Source organism: Aplidium turbinatum, chromosome 1 (genome assembly GCF_918807975.1).
Source record: "Aplidium turbinatum chromosome 1, kaAplTurb1.1, whole genome shotgun sequence".
Taxonomy (NCBI): Eukaryota; Metazoa; Chordata; class Ascidiacea; order Aplousobranchia; family Polyclinidae; genus Aplidium; species Aplidium turbinatum.
In genome coordinates, this window is record NC_137472.1 from 34,141,445 (window position 1) to 34,153,459 (window position 12,015).

General features: G+C 40.1%; 2 protein-coding genes and 1 non-coding gene across 3 annotated transcripts in view; all 3 read left to right on the forward strand.

Annotated features, from left to right (window-relative positions):
* The window catches only part of LOC145775955 (malectin-A-like), a 232,060-nt gene that overhangs the window by 57,508 nt on the left and 162,537 nt on the right, over positions 1–12,015 (forward strand). The gene's annotated exons all lie outside the window — the stretch shown is intronic.
* LOC145776066 (cytochrome P450 2U1-like) overlaps positions 1–12,015 on the forward strand; it is a 53,905-nt gene that overhangs the window by 22,238 nt on the left and 19,652 nt on the right. The window lies entirely within an intron of this gene.
* On the forward strand, positions 3,050–3,151 carry LOC145784883 (U6 spliceosomal RNA). The gene has a single exon (XR_014291067.1). It is a non-coding gene; the product is annotated as a U6 spliceosomal RNA (small nuclear RNA).

Here is a 12,015-nt window from a genome sequence, read left to right on the forward strand (position 1 = left end):
CATTTTTGCTGCAAGTGGAATCCAGTGATTATTGATGATTTTTACATTGCACGAAGTTCTTTTCATGCCGAGGAAAGTAGGCTAATTTCAGCTTAACACGAACATGCAACGCAAGATACAAATTAGTTGTATATTTGCTAAAAAATATTATGGGCCCATTTTTCGTATTGTTTCCCGACCAGTGTTGACTTCTCTCGGAGGCCCTGACTGTAGTTGAAGAAACCAGCATTTCAGTGTTTTGTGCTGCCGTGCAATACCTGATAACTAACATATTTAGTGTAGCACTTGGAGTTTTTTCATGACTTCTGGCGATGGGCGTCCCAATTCATATGATAGATATAATTCATATGAGTAGTTTTTTAAATACTGCATAATTATCATAAAATACGCACAATAGGCTGTATAACTGCCAAATAATCATAAATGAAAAACAAATTTCTTATTTAGGCTAAGTGATGTCTGACGAAACAACACTTTGACAAATGCCTTTATAACTTTTAATTATATTATAATCTATAAGACTTGTTTAGAAAAGAACTGAACAATTGAAGCAAAGGTTTGAGTTTGTTTGGTAATAATAGGCTAAGGTATAATGGAAAACGTTAAGGTAAAAAGAAAGAAATTCTGCATTTTCAAGCAACTTCCATGCTTTTTTCCTTTTATGTTGTCTTTTTCATTGTTATTACTGCATAGTGTGGAGAATATACGTTTGCTATACATAAATAAGCCAACTAAATGGCGTGTTAACACCTATGTAGAGCCCTAGGACCATAATAAGTGATGACCCCTGTCATCACTGTGGTAGCAAATGGACTTGTAATAATGCAGCTTATCATATTTGCATTGCATTGATATGGATAAAAAGGTCTCTTTTAATGGACTCTGTAGCATTAACTATAAAGCCCTTTAGAAAATAATGTAAACATACAAATTTGTTTTTTCCATGTTTTGATACAAATTAGGTACCAATTAAATGTAGGTCAGCGATATCCTTACAGTGAAAGCTTTTAAGTTTTCTTTCACAGCAGGTTTGAGTCAGAGATCGTGATATGCCTGGATATGATCACTTCAAAACAGAACAATTTCCCAATACGTTTTGACACTTTTCAGGTCGTTCTTTCATCAGTAGTTAAAAATCTTTGTGAAATACGGGAGCACTATGCACCAAAGTCGTTTTTTGCTTGATAATATTTTTTGCAAAATATCTTTAACGCCAACACATACATTAGGTTTATCCTACTGGAGATACAGTAGGCTACCTTTTTGTAAGCTATATCAATAGATAAAAATGTATCTAAAAATGTGTTTTTAGACATTAATTTGATCACTCGCAGTATTTTTCGTCGCATTATTCCTTGCTAGGATATTAGGGAACCCCCGTGACGCAGCACAATACGCTTTTGTTCAATTTCCTTTTGTGTTTATTGCTTTACCTTTTCATCCACTATTGCGCAGAAGTCTCCGGCTGGACTATTGTTTTCTGGTGTACTTGCATTACTTTCAAGTGATTATACCTTTCACCATTGTGAAATTATTCAACTAGTTGTTTATTATGAAGAAAAAAATACATCAGTTCACAGAACAGAATAATTTCTAAGCATTTATAGGACACTGAGCAAAGTACACGTAAGTTTAGTTTGGAAATATTCAAACTGTAGGCCTACCATTGGTATCATTTTCTGACATTTGTTCTCACATTAGCAGCAACATATGTTACAAAATAATTATGTTTTCGAACACAACAAAATATTTCTGAAACTTCTTGCAACATTATATCAAAATGACTTCACACTGACTGAACGCACATGATGTGGTTCGAATTTTATACACCGGAAGGAAGCCATTTCAGAAAAAAAAACACATTTAGGATGAAATCTTTTTATTCTTGCAATTGTGGCTATATTGTAGATGAGTGCAGAAGCTAGACTACCTAATATTGTAATAGAGCAGGGGTCACCAACCTTTTTTGCAAGCGGGCCACTTTGGCACTAAGGAGAGGTGTGGCGGGCCGCACTAATAAAATGTTAGGTAGGTTGACTCTTATGCTAGAAAAGAATGCATTTCGTACCCAGTATCCAGCGTTACATGTTGTTCATATTTATGTTAGAATACCGTAGCAACAAAATTAATCGAACAACGCTACTGCCAGGCCAAGCTTCTTTTATACAACACTTTTGACTTTTTTAACCATGCCTAATAAATAGAGGCCACTTGTTTTGTGCACTTATAGCGAGGCGAGCGGCTTCATCAGAATATTCATCGCCAAGCAAGAGTGGTGTTGTTACTTCGCTTCGCAAAAGATATCTTGCAATTAACAGTTTCAGTAAACAAGGAAATGTTTGACACATCGCAATACAGGCAACAACAGTGACTTGCAAACATATCAGCCAAAAATAGGCTCCAATAACAGGGGAAAAAAAACCAGGTACCATCTTCTCTCGTGTTGTCACTATATGTCAAGGCATCCGTTAGTTAACCACTGCCTGGTGTCGTCATCGATGGAAACTAGGCCTTCCATGCCATGAGGAGGTCTGTATAGCCGGCAATCCTTGATAATGTGTGCTGCCTTCTGCATTTTACCACACTCACAAGCAGCACTCTCTGCCGACGAAAGCAAGTACCTCCACGTGGCCGCCCTCGCAAGTACCGACTTTGGGAAACTAAACTTGCTACAACTGTCGCTATAAAGTTATGCGGAAGAACAATCATCAGAATGGCACCCCCAGACCAAGCACAGCGCCCTTGTCAGGGCGAACTGCACCAGCTGTTGTAGGTCAAGGAGTGACCATTCTGCAACTAAATGTTGAAGGCACCAGCACCAACGCTAAACTAGACATCATCACACCAGGTACCATGAAACAAACGCTTGTGGAAATCACCGAAAAATCGTAATTTATGAACAGTCTTCCCTCTAAAAAAGCAATGAGTTGGTTTTTCATCTTTTTTGTGAGAATCTATAAAACCGTCTTTCTTTTATTATGGACAACTGTCACTTGCGGTGCTCATCAGCGTGGCAAGAATTTGTTGATTAACAACATTTTGCAGTAGGCTACTTGCTTCGGCAGTACATATACTATGATTGGAACGATACAGATTAGCATGGCTCCTGCGCAAGGATGACACGCAAAATCGTGAAGCGTTCCATATTTCTTAAAAAATAAAAACGTTTTGCAGTAGGCCTACTAAGCTAAATATTTTCATAATACAATCAGAAAAAGTCTCTAAATTTATATGTAATATATTGCCAATTTATTATAAATTGAGTTGGCACACCGACCCATTTTGCCAACAAAAACTTGCATAAAGAGAACACTGCTCGTGAAACACAATAACGGTGAAACTCGCACTAGTGTTTACATGACATTTGCAAACTTAAAATAAGCAACCCTATGCTCACAGACAATTTCAAAATTCGAAAACAGACGTTTTAATCAACCACTGGGACAGTGTGGCTGGACATCGCATTGGAATAACTTTAAGCAATCCCCACCTAGAACTATAATCTGATTGGTCGGTCGGTGGAATCGTATGCAATGCGAAAATATGCTTCCAGGAAAGTATTTTTTGCCTTCGTGCTCTTTAACTCCCTCAAGAAAAGTATTTTTGGTTATACTTGTACGCTGATATCTTCCGCGGGCCGCAGCGATACAGCGTGGCGGGCCGCATGCGGCCCGCGGGCCGCCAGTTGGTGACCCCTGTAATAGAGTGATTAAGGGATTAAAGATTTCTGTCAGGCTACAGTCTTTATTGTAGTGTAAACAATGCATCTATGTTTCTTCACACGTCATAATTGCGCCTTCCAGACAAAGCGAATAGAGGAAAGCGAAATTAAAAGTGCCATGAATAGCTGCGATCACGAAAACGACAATTGTCGTCTTACGCACAGCAAGAGCGACTGTCTCGGACGACAATTGTCGTCTTACGCACTTAACAGGTTAAGTGGCTTGAAGATGGTGCAATCGTGGATGATGTGACCTGCGGTCTGTTCCTCAGCACCACATTCACAAGTAGAGAAAAAAGACATTCCCCATTGGTGCATGATTGAGCAGCAAAGCCCGACGCCCGTACGGAGACGGTTGAGACGCATCCACGTCTGTTTTTGTAGCGTCAGGCCGGTAGGACGAGTGTCGGCATCGGGAATGAAGGAATGGAGTCTGGTGGTGTTTGACTTCCATTGAGAGTTCCATTTATGTTCCGCCCAATTAGCCACAGAGATGTTTTGTCCATCAACGTCGTTGATCAAAAGTTGAGCGGCTGGCACGAATGGGTGTTGATTTCAGTCGACGGGGGTGCTCTCTTGAGGGAGCAGAGATCTTGGAATGGAGAAGATGGTTGGGCTCGAATGCCCAGCCGACCGAGAGGCAAAGTATTTTCCTCGCGACAAAGCTCAGCGGGTTGGATACCAGCAAGAATGGGAGGATTGTCCGATGGTGTGGGACGCATGCATCCGGTCATTGTGCACAGGGCGCTGTTGATGGAAGTGTCGATGTTATGACATCGAGCACTGCAGCACCAATCAGGTGCACAGTACTCTGCTGAGAAATAGACATAGGCGAGAGCTTCTATGTACAAAGTGTCAGCCCTCGCTCCCCAGCTGGAGCCTGCCGAGCGCTTGAGCAGCGCAGCACGCGATGACAGTTGCTTGCGCAGTGACACCAAATGGTGGCGATACGTAAGCGATCTGTCTTATGGCACCCCGTGGTGTTTTGGTTCAAGGCAGTTAATTTTCCGTTCTGCAGGGCATTCAGCTCACTATCAGCTTTCCGGTTATGTAAATGAAAAGCTGTTGCCACGGTTTTGGTTTCGCTGAGTTTTAGTCGCTTTTTTAGGAGATAAAGCTGAGAGGATTGTTATGTCCTGGCTTTGGGTGTCTTCTAAGCTTTCTCACGACTTTGTGGAGTAGAGAATAGCCAGGTCGTCCGCGTATGCCTATTTTGCTGAGACCGTGCTTGCAGGTCGTTGGTGTAGATGTTAAAGAGAAGGGGAGCCAGGACTGATCCGTATGAGACGCCATTTGTTAGGCGTCTCAGTCTGCTTTGCTGTGACTTGCCGGTGATGAGGATAAACCATATGTCGTTCTGGAAGTAGGTGAAGCAGCTCGCAAGTAAGGCCGCGATTCCATACAGTGTCGGTGGCTATAAGATCTAAAAACACAGCGCCGGTATTTTTTGCCACAAAGCAATCCTTCCTCGATTTTTTCGTTCAAGAGTGTGACCTGATCTATGGTGAATTTTCAACGACGGAACCCAGCTTACTCTTTTTGAAGAAGTGGGTCGATGATTGGATTGACGCTGGCATAAATCAGCCTTTCGAGGATTTTGAAAGGAACACCGAAGAGAGGTATCGGACGATAGCTCCGTGGGTCCTCAGGTGACTTGTGAACCTTAGGGATCGCAACTATTAAACTTCTTCTCCAGATGTTTTCGATTGTGATGTGGTGCAAGCAGGAAGAACGGAAACTACATCACCAAGACTTGAGGGCAGGGCTAGCATGAAGCACAAGCTCAGGTCAGATCTTATCTGACCCTGGAGACGTGTATGGTTTCATTAGGCGGAGGGTGGTGGTGAACTTCTTTGGGGTGAAATCATCGGATATTATTTCATCTGGCGGTGTTTCCTTTCGCCACAGGGCATAAACTTCCTTTGCGACAAGGCAGGATTCCTTGCAGTCCTTTGTCTTGTAGACCACGTTCTGCACTAGCTGGGAAGCGATGGCATTTGCAGAAACGGGACACTGGCGATAAAGAGTCTCACCCTCCGAGTCCCAGCATGGCATGCAGCTGGCTCGATGGCCACGACGTGTGGCCTTAACCGCAGAAATTATGGCGCTGCAAAAGTCCTGGTATGCTTCGTCTACGTTGCACGTTTCCGGTGGTAGTAACTTTGCAGTAGACTCGTTGATCAAGAGGCTATATTGATTCCAATCGTTTTTGTTTTTTGAAGTTTCATTGCTTCACCGGTGAACTCAGGACAGAAGCCACGAGTTTTGTGGCGAGGATAAGAGACGGCCGGTGACCTCGGAAACTTCTTAAGCACAAGTCTGTCTGGAAGAGAACTGTTGACACTCGGGAAGGTGAGGTCAGAGTTTGTCCTTGTTCCCTAGCGACCGGAGTGGAAACTGGCTGGTTCCTTTGGGTTGAATAGGAGGGCGATGGTTTGTACAGGCCTAGTCATTAGTCAGCCAGCAATTTTCTGTCGCTGCTTGTGTTGTCGCAGCCAGGACCTCTGAGAGAAGTTTTCATCAAGGATACGAAGAGTCATTCCGGCCCCCCTCTCACTCCGGGCCCCCTTCGTCTTGGGCAAAGCGCGTGATGTTTGCTTAGGCGTACCGCGTATTGCACACCATACAACATTTTACTGCAGAATTAGACATCTGTGCGATATAATAGTATCAGGCTGCAATAAAACTATTACTTAATTTTAATAGGCTATGCACAATAATATTGAATATAAAAAATAAATATGTCACTTACCTAATATGATATAGGCCTACCCTGCCCTGCTGCCAGATAAGAAAAAACTGAGCATCATAAAATACAAGTTTATAGGAACAGAGAATGGGATTGGCCTATTCTAAATTAAATTCTATTTCTATGCATCTGAATAATGACAGTTCAGTTTATTTTTGTTTTGTTGGCGAAAAAGGAAAGAACAAAAATATACAAAAACACAACTAATTCGCACAACAAGGATGGCAGCGAAAGACCAAAAGGTCACCAAAGTCAGCTGCCACCCAAAAATTTAAACAAAAGACCCAAAATTAAGAATATTAACACATATAGCACAATACCAGCACTTTACATAATACATTAACAGTGGAGTAACACAGGGCAACATTAAAAAAAAAACTGTGCAGAGAAATAAGCAGATGATATGTTTCAGGAGTGATCATTGTACAAATTCTTTATTAAACATTTATATTTAAATTTAAAAGCATTATAACACTTTTCCTGTATTTCTTTTGGTATTTGATTCCATAGTTTCACTCCATTAAAACATAGCATCTTCTTACCAGAGTTTGACGTTGCAGAACATAAATGACCGGGGGCCACAATGCTCTGCACCTAAATATCCTGACACCACAGTGTGCGCGCCTATTTGACCGGCGCCTAATTGTCTGCACCTAAAAGACGTGGACCACATACAGCCAGTAGGCTACTATTGTACAAAGAGGATAATTTGTACAGTTTAACAACTACATAACAGTATAATGTGCTATTACTGTAGAACTCTGATATAATGGACCAACACTCTGGTCAGTTTTTTTTCTCCAAGGCATTTAGATGTAACAGATGTCAGATTTCTGATACAGGAAAGGACAAAAAATGCTGCCCATGAATAGTCCATTATATCCAAATTCTGCTGAACATAAAAAAATCACTATTTATATATAGTTATTAAACAATCAGTCCGTCATTTAACTTGAACATGCACAAAATTTTGCTGAGATTGAGAATGACATGACGGTCCAAAAGCAAAAAAGCTCAAGTACTTTCAAAAGTTCACGCTTCAACAGGCTCAAGAGCATCAAATTAGTAGCTGTAGTATGGTATGATTGCAAGTTAGCCCACAATCAAAACTAAATATACTGTAATATTTGTACTACAATGACTTCATGATCGGTATTTAGTTGCTAGTTAGCATAACAGCTTGTCTGGAATTTTCTTTCAAAAACTTTTATAACTTGGCCAAAATAAACTTTGTCAGGGTCTTCTTTAACTCTTAGCCAATGCTTGCATGTTAACTATATACCAAAAGCAGTATTTTGTACATCGCTGAGTTCATTTATTCAGCAAAACAGATTTTTCTTGCCTTTTTTTCTGCAAAAACTTAATAACTTTATCAAAGATAACTTGTCTGGCTAACTTTGATTCTATGCTGAGCCTTGCCAGATTGACTAAACGCTCTTCACCTGTTGTTGATCTTAAATAATTTTTGATCAGCTTTAGTTTACACAAACTTACCATCTTGCTTTGCGTTTTTAATTAGTGTTTTGTGTTGCGCATATGATGTGAATTGTCACACACAATTTGTGTTTGCCAGTTGTTGATGGTGCTGTTGAAAAGCAGGGTTGTCGGTATTTTACCCAACCCAAAAAAAAACCAGGTGGGTTTTTAAAAAAAAAAACACTTAAAAAAAAACATAAAAAAACCCAGAGCATCATATTTGTCCAATTTTTATCAGAAAAACGAAAAAATGAACCAAAGTACTTAGGTACTTAAAACAAACTTCAAATTAGGACTTAAGGATGTGATTGTGAAAGAAATTTCCAACACAGTGGATATTTCTGTACAAAAATCAAGTAATGCCACTTTGTACTGCGCTAAAACTCATTTATGCAAGAAGGCCTCATAGTTAAACAGCCCTAGTGCATTATTTTATTGAGTTATATGCCAGCATGTACTGTTACGAGTGATAGGCACTTCATTGGTAAAAAGTAGTATTTGAGGTGAAATAAGCATGAATCTACCTTTTTTGCATCTTTTTTAAATAAAACCCAATAAAACCCCAAAAACGGGTTTTTCTCAATCCTGTTGAAAGGTGTCGCTTGTACAGCTTTAATGTAAAATTTTCAAACTTAGTTATTTATCTTAGATGTAGCCTATAATTATTCCAAATGAGGACACTATGTAGTATCGAAAACGTTGCATTTAGTAGTTTTTTATTGTTTTTTTTTTGTGTTTAATAAATAATGTTAAATCCGTTAACGTTACTGAGTGTCATATGTATCTCGTACAACAAGTCAAGCTCTCTACCAATGCTCAAACACAACATCAGGTCAAAACATAATCAAATTAATCATCTGACCAATAACCTTTCTTCATTAACTTTTGCATTCACCACATGCTTAGCAGAGGTGAATGAAGCCACTTTTTTTTTACTTTGGCTCCGCTCCAGCTCCGAAAATATTGAATCTGGCTCCTGTTAGAATTAGGTGTTTGGGGTAGGGATTGTAGATCATAGGGATGCGAAACTTCATCCGCTTTTGGCTTATCCGCAACACTAGAAGGGTTACGTTTTTGTCTAATTTACAAAATATTTTACTTTTTATGGGTTATAAAAGAAGAGTTAAGTTGGTTTTAAAGTAATTTAAGGTTTTTAGTTGAAAGCAAGCCTGCAGTAAAGCGTAAAAAAAATGTCAAATTGGCAATTGACCCTTCTAATGTTGAAGGAACAACGGAGTTGCGCGTCCCGTAATGTACCGTCCCTAGTTTGGGGTTAGGGTTAAGCGGAAACTCCGATCCGTGTACTATTTTGGTTTTTTAATTTTTTTTAACCCTAACCTAACCCTAATTTATTTTTAACTGTAACCCTAACTTTAAAATGTTTGTGAAACCCTAACTTTAAAAGGTTTGCGGAAACTCCGATCAGCGACTTCGGCTTTGTGCTATTTTTTCTCTCGATCTTTTTATGGTACGAATTGACGATACGAATTATTCATGGTACGAATTAGGTTGCAGCCGAAACTTCCTTTTTCAAATAGTTTTTAAAAAACCCAAAAACACCTGGGCTTTAAAAAAAAATCTGGCCGGTTAGGCAATCTCAACCTTGCTTTTGCTACGCTATGCCCCCCCCCGGACAGGAGAATAACTAACTTTTATGATTTAATTTAGGGTGCTTTTAACAGAACATTTTTAACGTAAAGCATTAAATCACCACTTTGGGCCCCTAATTTGCGCACAATACACTTATTTACCTTTCCGGGCCCTCTTACTACATTACGGGCCCCCCTCCCTCCAGGACTAAATAATAACAACTTTTATGCTTGAATTTAGTCGTTTAGGATGGTTTTAACCAAACATTTTTGCGCGTAAACTATAAAATCACAATTCCGAGCCCCCCAACAATCACAGGTCTGGGCTCTCAAGGGTACGCCGTACCCTCCGTACCCCCCTCTCATAGGCCCTGGTCGCAGCCCCAGTTGGTGTGCTGGCAGTTGAAATCGCCAGCTTAGAAACTAGGGAGGAAAACGTTGGAAGGGATGATGGCAACAGTCGCGAGGTTGGAAGCTTGTAGATATTGACGATGTTTTAGTCTGAGATACATATGCAGTTATGTTCAGTCAATCTCGGTATCAGCTGGAGGTTGATCGACATATCGACATAGGTCTACTTTAGGCTCTCATACACAAACGTGGCAATGCCGTGCTTCCTGCTTTAGGTAGACCCGGCTGGCTTGTAGTTGGAATAGCTAGCCTATCTGCAGAGGTGCAGTGAGTCTCTTGGAAGAGGATGACGAGTGCCCGGTTAGTAGCCTATGTGCAAACTGCTCCACAACTTTGATCTTGCTTGTTGTGTAGCCTGCAACGTTGAGCTGCAGGATGGTGGGGCGTTTGAACTTGTTTATTTCCCCTGCAGCTGTGCCGCCTGGTGGAGGTTCTAGGTTGGCAAACTTCGTTTCTTATCTGGTTGAACGCAGATGTTTCTCACAAGATGGGGCACGGGGAGCCATTTGTGGTCCGTCCAACTGATACTTTTTTATTCACTTATGTCAATAGGATCAGGATGTGATAAAAACTTGTGTTTTGTCTGCTTTCGCCAGATTGGAATTTGCGCGGTTAAGTGACGTAGCTAGAAAGACAATTTAAGATGGGTAAAAGCAACTGTTAGGGGAACAAGTATTTTATGATTTGAAATAATGTTTTTCTTGAAAATATAGCTGCAAAATGCAGCCAAACGTTCATGAAATGTCTTTCAACATGAAATAAAATGTCATCAAAACGTTGTAATACGGTTGTACTAAAAACGTCTTTTTTTCCGGGGAGGAACAATTACTCTTTAAGCCTCTCCATGGCTGCGTCCCTGGTATTGTTTCTGTTTGCGTTTGTTGGCAGATATGGTTGGTGTTAATACCCGTAACACAATTATGATTTAGACAACAGGATTGACATCCAGTTTGTGATCATGGCTTTCTTCGGCAGAAGTAGCCTACTATTGTAGGCTAACTACTTTCCACTCGCAGTTTCTTCGACATGATTGTGATAATCTTTATCCTTACACTGAGAAAGACTCTAGATTAGAAGCTTAAAAGCTTAATACTGGCTGCATTCAGAAGTTGTAAAGACTTTTGATTCACTGACACTAAATACCGAAATGAACAAAGTAAAGTTTTCGCTTGTTAATCTACTCATTTTACTGGATAGGCCTATTAGGTACCAGGAAAGGTAATATCTAAAAACCACGACTTGTCAGTTGTCTTACTGTCCCTCAATTGGCAATGCACACTAAAAATCTATTGTTTGAAACCACTTCAAGGGGATTCTCTGCACCTTTTTTCAAATTTTCTTAGGATTTTTTTGATTCAGGCTGGAAGTAAGGTTGTTAGATTTTGATGTAAACAAATGCCAACTATTGCCATAAATATAGCCTATACGGTAGGCCTAGTAAATGTATATCAAACTAAAAAACTAACTTACAATACCGTAAACTATAGGCTATAGAAAAACTGAGAAGTAGCCTATAGCTTACCTTATGAAGAGAAAAAGATCATTTTTTGTGCATATCAGAATTGAAGTTTATGAAATACCTATTTTGTATCAAAGCAGGGAAAATAATTTTTGCACCTAGTAGGCTACTTCTCTGATGGAACGTTACATAGGCCTACCATCTTGCTATCTCAGATCCTTCAACAAGCTCCTGCCCTTGAAAAAAGAGAGTAGTGTTGTTTAAATAGAGTCCGCTGCAGAGTTAGAAGAAATAAAAGCAACCTTTTTCGATGGAAGATGACTCCCGACGCAATGTAGCCTATGATTTTGGCTAAGACAATCAAATGATGAAGCACATCCTCACCAACTGCCCCTTCAGCCCTTTATGCAACAACAACGACCTCACAAAACATTAGCCTACAAACAATGCTTTTATCTGGTTCCGACACCGGCGTAACAGGCTATGAATGAATGCTAAGCCTTTCGATTTTTTCTCTTCTCTGTTTGGGCTCTACTTGTGTTCTATTCTGCAGCATGCCAGTTAATGGAATTTCTGGTATTTTTGGATCAGAGTAGAAAATGATGAAAGT